We start from the raw sequence: 11,002 nt of genomic DNA, 5'->3' as shown, positions 1-11,002 counted from the left end.
CCCTTTTTTCCTTTTCCGTGAGTAAATGAGGGACCCAACGACAGCACCTTTTCCTGAGACGCAAGTGTTTATGCATAATTGTCTGCGCTGCTGTTGACCCAATGTTGAGAGTCGCTTCGATCTCCAGGGAAGATTCATGGAGGTGATGTTTCACCATTTGCTCACAGCTTCGATGTTTTCGGGAGTCACTGCAGTGTTTGGCCGTCCGGAACAAGGTTCATCTTCAAGTGAAGTGCGTCCCCTTTTAAATTCCCGAAACCAATTTCCAGCACTGGTTCGCGAAGGAGTAGATTCCCCAAAAGTATTCACCAAAGTTTCAAGGAACTGTTCCGCGGTTAAGCCCTTCTTGTAATCGCAGAAAATCATAGCGAGAAAGTCACGTCTTGACAGCTCCATGGCTAACTAGACAATGGGTCACGCGCGCTTCCTTATCTCTCTTATCTTTGACCATGCTATCACAGATTCATTGTTGCCTTTGATGGCTAAAAGTCACAAAATATCAGAGTGTCGAATGCAATAAGCAAAATGTTGCTGTGATGTTAGATTATTGCGCTGCTAAAAACTTTCGGTATGACCCTCGTATATGTTGAAAGTTTTATCTAGATCGGTCGGTTGGTTCAAGAGTTATCAAGTTTTATTCATTTTTATATATTTCCCCTCCTCCCTTCCCTTTCCCCTAAGTACTAAGTACTACTGTCAAAGTGAATGATAAGAAAAACTCCCTAGGTTTGAACATCATCCATGTTGAAAATTTGATTGAGATCGGTCGGTCGGTTCAAGATTTATTAACTCACGAACATAGTCACTTTTATTTTTATATATATAGATTTTCTTATATCTCCCTTCCTCCCCCTCCCGTACGATGCTCCGTCAAAGTGAAATGATAAAAAAAACATCCAAGACACGAACCTTATTAATGCGGAAAATTTGATCGCGATCGGTCGGGCAGTTCAAGAGATTAAGAGTCACAAGTTTTATAATATAGATTAAAAATAAATATAAAACGCAAAGAAATTTTCGGCCAACATTTTACTAAAATATTTTTGAAAACAATAATAATTACAATAATGATTAACTACCGGTGAGCAATTAGCACTCTCCCACATGGAAGCATTATTTATCAAAATTGGACTAGATCTTTTGATCGCGATTGATCGCAAACAATTATCGATTGATCGCCACGCGTCGTGATATAATACGCATAATTCGTAGAAAGTTAACAAGTTAACCTGTTCGGCCCGAGAAAAGCAAAATTGATTGAATTTCTGCCAAATCGTTTGGTCGTCGCTTGATCTCAATTCAGTATCCACAAAAATCCTTTGATCGCCATGCATAGTGGCTTCATAAGCATATGTATTTTGTAAAGGGGGAAATAAGTTAAACGGTTCGCCCCATGTAATCAAAATCGATCGGAATTGAGTCAAGTCGTTTGATCGCCAGCAACAAGCATTTGATCGCCACATATTGTGACATAGTACAAACCATTTTTGAAAGTTGACCTGTGAGCCCACCATGTAATCGTAATTGATTGAAAATGAACCAGATTGATTGCACTCATATGCAAGGTGTAGTTGTTTTCAAGTGAAGAGGTGTACCGGAATCGATTTTTTTTGCAGATTACGAAAATGACCTTCAAAATTGTGTATCACGTCAGGTGTTTTCACAAATCACGAAAATGTCAAAATTTGAAGAAGAAAAATACGTATTTTTTAACCTGTAGATGCGTGCCAGGGAATTCATATCTTGACGTTGTCATCCTCGGTGCCTCTCCTAATCGTTGCAGAGACATGAACGACCCCTTGTTGGAAAGCTAATAGACCAAATAATGCAACGAGCTATATTTGGTGTATCTGAGCTCACGTCATTTTTTGAATTTCCGGCCACGCTGGCAACACTATAAGTTATTCTACATTGGTAAAAAAAAAAAAAAAAAATAATAATAACACAAGTTTCTTACATAGTCATATCAACCATATAGAAAAATGAAAGCCGTAGCTACAATAGGAAGCGAGGGAAAAAAATCAAAGTGCAACCACCTTTTATAACATTTTTTGGTTCGTAAACATCCACGTTATTACCCCTGGCGCCTCCTAATTGTCACAGAGATGATCGACACCTTGTTGGAAAGGTAATAGAGCAGGAAATCCAACGAGGTATGTTTGGTGCCCCTGAGCTCCCATTTGTAGGAGAAAAAGAAATTCGAAATATTTGTAAAAAAAAATGAATTTCCGGTCCGCTGACAACACTGTTAGTAATCCCACACTGATCAAGAAAATTAATACGAGTGCCTTACATAGTAATACGAACCATATAGAAAATGAAAGCCGTAGCTACAATAGGAAGGGAGAAACAAAACTAAGTTCAATCACCTGTATAAAATTTATAATTTGGTTTATACGCATTCACATTGGCAACCCTGGCGTCTCCCCCACTCCTAATTGTCACAGCGAAGATAAGAATGACATCTTGGTTGGAAAGCTCATGAAATAGGGAATACAACGAGGTATGCGTCGCACCCATAGTCTAATAGTCATAGAAGAACGGTAAGAAGAAAGAGAAAGAAAGAAGATAAACATAAATGCATAGTTTAAAACATACATACCTAACATTCGTAACCGGGCTTCCCTTGAAACTTCTTCTTTTGGGATTTTCGTTGGTGTTCTTTCGTACAGTCTCTTTTTAACATCCAACAATAGTCGGCCATCATATGGACAGTCCACCTCCTTGGTATATATCTTTTCCATCACTTTAATGTCCTGATGGAAACGCTCGCCATGTTCTTCCATAAAATCACCAAGATGGACAGGAAAGTAATTGAGATGAGCATAAAGAAAGTGAACTTTGACGCTCATGTTGCAGCCAAGCAGTTTAAAAGATTCCAACATCTCGTTGATTAAAACACTGTAATTTGCAGCCTTCTTGTTCCCCAAAAAGTTTTGTACCATATTTCTGATCGCAGCTCATGCTTGTAATTCTATCTTACTCCTACTTTCCTCAAATGTTTTGTCCGCCATCAATTTTCGGATTTGTACGTCTGTGAAAATTCCAACTTTGATTTTTTCTGAAGCGATAGATGGAAATTTACTTGCAAGGTACTGAAAGCATTTACTATCTCTGCTTAAAGCTGTCACGAATTGTTTCATTTAACCTAGTTTTATATGTAACGGTGGCGACAGTATTTTAGAGGGATCAATCAGTGGAAGTGAAACAATGATCTTTTTGCCAGGTATGAAAGTACTTCTGAATGACCACTGCTTTCGAACCCAATGTTCAGTTCTTGTTCTGGAGTCCCACTCACACAAAAAGCAAGGAAATATTTTGTAGTTCCAATGATTTTGAAATCCCCTCCCCCCACACCACTCATAACGCTTGTATTACACTTTTTCCAGCAGAAATCGAAGGCTTTCGTATGTCTCTTTAATAACCACTGAATATGCTATTGGAATGGACGGGTGGACGTCAGTGTTGTAATAAAACACCTTTTAAGCTGGATTTGCTGGGATCAACGAACAGCCTCCATTCTCCTGAATTACCATTGATATAGAATTTCATGACTACTGGAATGTCTTGACAATATACCAAAACATTTTCCTCTGCAAAAGCGGAACTAATTCTGCCTCTTGGTGTCTGTACCAGGAGAATCTCGTATTCGGACCCAATAAATTGTTTTCATGAAGTCGCGATCCTAACAATTCTGCTGCGTCTCTAGGTAAATTAAGGTCACGAACCAAATCATTAAGTTCATGCTGGGTAAGTACTTTTGATTTTCTTTTTATCAGTGTAGGATTACTAACAGTGTTACCAGCGTGGCCGGAAATTCAAAAAAAATTAATATATTTTTACAAATTTTTCGACTTTCATCTTTCTTTTCTCCTACGACCGGGAGCCAGGGTTACCAAACATATCTCGTTGGATTCCCTGTTCTATTATTATTATTATTATTATTATTTTGCTAGCCGAGGCTGGCTACCCGCCCGAGGGTTACACCCTCCATGGGGAAAGAGAAGTTTGAGAATTGGGAGGAAAGGACTGGGAGATGGTCTAAGGGAATTTTCATTATTTTATTATCACTTTATTTCAGAAAATTTATTGTTATTCAGCAGGTGGATATTGCTATCTTTGCGATAGCAATCATGAGGTAGGGGAATGTCGGTATTGCATGATTGATTGTAAGATTGGACAATACCTCCTATATGGGAGAAGAGAAGAATGAGATGACTATGAAATGAGGTGCACTAGACAACACAACACGAGGGTGATTGTTAGAGGACAGCCCTATTCTATTAACTTTCAAACCTTTCAAACAAGGTGTCGATCATGTCTCTGTGAGAATTAGGAGGTGCCAGGGGTAACAACGTGAATGTTTACGAATCAATATATATATATATATATATAAACGGTGGTTGCACTTTGATTCTTTTCCTCCCTTCCTATTGTAGTACGGCTTTCATTTTTCTATATGGTTGGTATGACTATGTAAGGAACTCGTATTATTTTTTTTTACTAACGTAGAATAACTAACAGTGTTGTCAGCGTGGGCGGAAATTCAAAAAATGACATTTTCTACAAATATTTCGAATTTCTTCTTCTTCTTCTACGAATGGGAGCTCAGATTCACCAAACATAGCTCGTTGCATTACTTGTTTTATTAGCTTTCAAACAAGGGGTCGTTCATGTCTCTGCAACGATTAGAAGAGGCGGCAGGGATGACAAACGTCAGGATATGAATTCCCTGGCAGGCATCTACACGTTAAAAAAATTCGTTTTTTTTTTTAAATTTTGACATTTTCTTGATTTGTGAAAAAAAAACCTGACATGTTACAAAACTTTGAAGGTGATTTTCGTAATCTTCAGAAAAAAATCGATTCGGATACACTATTTTATTTCAAAACAACAGAAAAAATTTGAAAATTTGCAGATCAGTGTTATCGTTTGGTCGCGTTCTGTCGCCGAGAATCACTGTTTGATTACCACCCATAGTGACCTAATAAGCAAAAATTTGCCGGGGAATTAAGAAGTTAACCAGTAATTTCCAATTGAATCAAAATTCATCGGAATTAGATAAGATCGCTTGATTGTCGTTTTATAGTCAACAACAATCGTTTCATAGCCAAGCGTAGTAACGTAATAGGAACAATTGAGTAAGAGGCTAATACTTTAACCTCTTAGCCCTCCACCATAATAGAAGAGAATTTTATCAAATATTGCTCAGATATTCCCATTGTCGATTAGTTGAGTTTGATCGGCAAAAATCAGCGTTTGATCGGCGCGTACAATTACGTAATACGCTATTTTTTTGTAGAAATTAACCCATTCAATACATGAAAGCAATATTGAACGGAATTCAGCAAAATCGTTTGATCGTCGTTTGATTGCGTTTAATCGCCAACAGTCGGCATTTGATCACTACGCATAGTGATGTAATATGCATGGTCTGTAGAAAGTTAACAAGTTAACGTGTTCAGATTCATGGAAGAGAAATTCAATGTAAGTTGCAAAGATCGTTTAGTCGTTACTTGTTTGCTAACGACATCATTTGATCGTCACATACTTTGTAGGAGGAGTCAACAAGTTAATTTGTTATCCTCGCATGAAAGAACAATTGATCGTAATTGAGAATGATCGTTCAGTCGTCTTTTGATGGCGTTTATTCATCAATAATCAGCGTTCTATAGGCACGCATGGTGACGTAATATACACAACGGAAAGTTAAACAAGTTACCCTATTGGAAATTAATGCAAGCATAATATTGATCGGAATTGAACCAAATTGCTTGATTGTTGTTAGATCGCATTCAATCGCCGAGAAACGTCGTTTGATTAAGAAGCATGTTTATGTTATAAGCAAAAATTTATAGAGGGTTAACAAATTAACCTGTACGACTTAATGATACGAAATGGACTGGAATACGGAAAGATCGCTTCATGTTTCTGATCGCGTTTGATAGTCTAGAACTATCGTTTGATCACTGTGTGTAGTGGCGTAATGTGAATAATTTTATAGGGGAAGTCTATAAAAGTTATCCTATCATTCTCCCGCTATAGAAGCAAAATCTATCTGAATTGAGCCACATCATTTGATTGTCGTTCGCGTGCGTTTGATCACCACGTGTAGAGACAAAATAAGCATAAATTGTAGAAAGTTAATAAGTTAACCTCTTTGACCCCATGCAAGCAAAATTGATTGAAATTGGATCACATTGTTTGATCGTCGTTTTATAGCAATTGATAGTAAACAACCATCGTTTGATCGCGTAGCGACTTAATACCATATTTTGTAAGAGCAGCTAAAATTGATGATCGGATTTGATCGCCGATGATCTACTAATCCTCCATGTAAGCGTAATTGATTGAAGTTGAACTAGATTGTTAGATCGCGTTCGACTGCCGAGAATCACTGTTATATGACCACGCATAGCGATATAATAAGGATATATTTTTAGAAGGATTATCAAGTTAACAAGTAAGTCCCAATTGAATCAAAATTCATCGGAATTAGGCAGGATGGCTCACCTGTTCACCCTATAAAAGCGAAAGTTTTCGGAACTGGACTAGATCGTTTAATCGTCATTTGATCGCCTTTGACAGACAACAATCAGCTTTCGATCCACACTCATAGTGAGGTAATACGCATAATTTGTAGAGAGTAAACAAATTAACTTATTAGTGTCCATGTAAGCATAAATGATCGGAATTAAGACTGAGTGTTTGATTGTTATTCGATCCGCTAACAATCTACCTTTAATCATCATACCTAACAAAGTAAAAAAGCATAATTTTGTACGGGTTAACAAGTTGGCCTGTAAGCCTCCATCAAAATTGATAGGAGTTGTGTTAAATCGTTTAATCTTTCTTTGATCGTGTTTGATTGTTAACATCCATTTTTCGTTTGCCACACATAGTGATGTAATACGCATATTTTGCATAGGAAGTTAACAAGCTAATGTTTTCGCGCCATTCATGAAAAAATTGGTCGGAATTGATCTGGATCGTTTGACTGTCATTTGTTTACTAAGAATTAGCATTTGAGCGGCACGTGTAGTGACGTGACAGTCATAATTTGTAGAAAGTTAACAAGTTAATCTGTTCGGCCCCTTGGAAGTAAAATTGATTGAAGTTCGACCAGGTCGTTTGATCGTAATTGATCACCGACCATGATAATTTTAACGCCACGCATAGTGATGCAATACATAGAATTTGCAGAAAGTTAACAATTTAAACCACTAACCCTTCATGTAAATGTAGCCTAATTGATTTCAATTCAGTCAGCTTGTTTGATCGTTGTTTGAGTTTAAAAGCTAGCTTGTTTATCCATGGAAGCAAAATTTATTGGAATTGGGCCCGATCGTTTGATCGTCGGTTGAATGCCAACAATCAACGATTGATCGTGACGCGTAATGACGTAATACATATAATTTGTAAGAAGATAGTAAATTAACTTGCTCGGGTGGAAACAAAATTGACGGAAATTTGGCCAGACCGTTTGTTCATTTTTGATCTCTATTTATCATCAACAATCAGCGTTTGATCACCAGGCGTAGTGGTGTAATACGCATATTGTGTGGAGGGAGTTAACAAGTTAACCTGTTTACCTCCATGGAATCAAAATTGATGGAAGTATGACTATATCGTTTTATCACTTTTTGTCGCTAATAGTCAGCGTTTTATCGCCACGCATAGAGACGAAATGCGTATAATTTACTTATGGGATATCATGTTAATCTTGTTAGCTCTCCACGTAAGGAAAATAATTGAAATGAGACCAGATCGTTTGATCGACGTTTGATCCCATTTGATTAACAACATACAGCACTTGATAACCACGCGTAGTAACGTAATACGTATAGTATTGCAAGGAAGTTCACAAGGTGTTCTCTCAGTCGTTCATGGAAGCTAAATTTGTAAGGAGTTTGGCAGATTGTTTGATTATTGCTTGTCATATCGTTTGATTGTCGAAATCTCTCGAATCTCGTGGGTAATGCTATTTATACACTATATTGTGTCAAAATTGATTTTTTCGAAATAAATGAAAATTGTAGTACCTACAAGAATTTTTTAAAGAGAAGGCGAAAGGGTATAATTTAACTGTCGAAATCTTGATTGATTTTAAATGAAATGGTAGGAATTACTTTGAAGGCTCTAAAAAAATATTCCATTATTGAATTAAAATCGCATATTTTTATGAAGTGAAACTTAACTTACTATGGAACGTTATTTCTGATTTAGAGCTGTAATTTTACACAATTTATCGTATCTTTTATAATATCATATCATTTATGATAACACTATCATTTATGAAAACGAAATTTGTTTTTAAAAAATGAACCATTTAAAGCCTGCTACAAGTATTTGAACACGGTAAATTCAATTATTCCGATTTTAACTTATGCACATTTGGCCCGAGTTTTTACATGTTTTTTAGCAGCTATAATTCTTGGCTATTTAACATATTTCTTCAATCAGACAACTTTCCCTTTTAACTTTACACAAGGTTTTACGTGACGTACGGCTGCATATAGGTGCTATTCCAGTTCGATTAGGCATGTCTCGTTCGAGTATGTCTTGTTCGCAAAGCAGGTTTCTTCACCATAAGGACCCTGATCGGAACGTCCACTACATGGACTGAGAACATGAGAGGGAGGACGATACCTTTTGTTCACTCAAGAAATCATTCTCTCTGTCATCTATTTAAGAAAATAAGATCTACTGTACTTCATTTAGATTCAAATTTACATGATATTCTTATATGTCCATCCTTTCTTTTCTACTTCAAAGCTTGTGACTTTACAAGTCACAAAAGCTAATTTTGGATATCGTTCGAGGCGGAACTTCATTTATATGATCAGAGCTTGGTGAGGTGTCAGTCTCAATGCTATTATCTTTTTTTCCCCTGAATACGGAACTTACGAGCATGCTCACGCCATTTCATCCTTCGCCTCCTATTTTATCTTTCGGAAGTAAATTCATTGACTGTTTTTTTTTTATCTTCCATGTATTTCTGCTACGGTCATATAGGGTAAGTTTGGGTGAATCCCGACAGTTCTGATGTTTCTTTTACTACCACCCCGATAAACGAAAATATCCAATAATTCGTCATATTATTTATTGATATGTTGGTATGCATGTACAACTGAAATAGTTTTCCTGGAATGGCGTATTAAGAAATAAAAAATAATTTTCTGAAAGTTGACAAAATCTTTGATTTGCAAATTTGGAATGGTGCATCCGGACAGTAGGTTGGCGATTCCGGACACTAAACTTTGAAGGAGGAAATATACATGATATGTATATTTTAGCTTACTATCTTGCTTAATAACATTCTAACATGATATGTACAGAATATAAATAGAAATAAGTCATAAATACATACAAATTACTAACATAGTATTTTTGTACTACTGTAATTACTGTTGAAATTGTAAGCTAAATGCACAATAGTGTAACTACCACTAGCAGCGTTTAATCATTTAACATAGTAATCACATTTGTTTCCATTACAACTACATTGTACTACAATTTTTTGTTAGTAACAACTAGAGTATTAGTAAAAATCTATAATATGTATGTACTGAGACTAGCATTTATTTTTCTTGCAATAATGACGTCTGCCAGTTTAGTGAAGCACTAGTCACAATTCAGACACATCGTCCACAGTTAAAATACAGTTCCTTTCACCTCCCACACATCTTTCATGAAACCAGGTTTTACACACAGTACAGGACACCCAGGGACCGTATTTGCTTGCTGATGGTGCATTATAATTTTCCCCACAAAATCCACAGTTCGTTTCATCCATACCTTCGATTGTGTTTGAGACAGTTTGAAACAAACTGCATTTCGTGATATTTAATCTTCTAGCAACGCCGGATCTTTGGGATATGGGTTTGCGAGAAGTAACAGCAGGAAAAGATAGGAACTATTTAACTGAGGACTCTGAAGGCGATTGAGACGTGTTTGCGGATGAGTCTGATGACACAGAAGAGGAATTGTTTGCAGCTACTGGCAGATCACGTTCATTCGACAAAACAAATTCATGTTCCTGAACTTATTGTGGAACAAATGCGAATATACCAGATGATGCAGCCATTCAGTAGTGTAGAATTTCTGAGCACCTTATGATTAGCATTTTGTAATTTAGTTGTGTTAATAGATTCTAACGTAAGATAATTTTATAGCTTCTTCTGGTGATTCCTCGGAGTCCATTTATGGCAAAAATGAATAGACGCTAGATATAAACAATAGACCTCACGTATTATTTCACACTCATAAACATGAAAAGCGAGAGAGAAGAGAGTATTCTGAATCCTCTTAGTTCATTAATTACATTGTCCGGATTCACCTTAACGTTATAAACGTGTCCGAATTCACCCTTCCATAAACGTCCGGATTCGCCCGTTTTGAGCACTGTAAACTTGTGTACCCGTAAAGCAGGCGCGCGCAAAGTAATAAAACTCTTCCAATATGCATCTAGTAAAGTAGGATCTTCGCTTCGATATATGTCTTACTTAACCATTTGCTGACAACCATTTCTGTGTAAAACCTTAACATATTCCACTAAAAAGTTACACCAGTGCAGCAACTTTCCTGTTTCTTCTTCTTTCCCCCCAACGTTGAAACTATGTATAACACTCTTTGCACTTCCTAATCAGCACTGAACTGTAGGAAGGTACGGTGCTTCAAATGGGCTTAACAACAAGTCTCCACATTACACATGCGAAGAATTTATTACCGTAATCTTAGGATGTCCGGATTCAGCGACTGTCCGCAATCACCAAAATTTACTATATTTCTTATTCTCTCCGCTTTGCTTTTCCAAATTGTTGAGGACCATTTCTCTTATGTTCCATTCTTTCTCTCTCGTATTCCCTCTTTCCGAGACCTGCGCTCTAATTTCTCCTCATGTTGAGTGTTTTAGTCACTCTGAAATGAAAAGTACGGCCCTGTGTGAATTGTCGTATTATATATGATGTGATTGTCATATTTGATACGTATTCTATTGTTT

This window comes from Thermobia domestica, chromosome 15 (assembly GCF_964235325.1).
Source record: "Thermobia domestica chromosome 15, izTheDome1.hap1.1, whole genome shotgun sequence".
NCBI classification, from domain to species: Eukaryota; Metazoa; Arthropoda; class Insecta; order Zygentoma; family Lepismatidae; genus Thermobia; species Thermobia domestica.
This window is presented reverse-complemented; position numbering follows the sequence as displayed.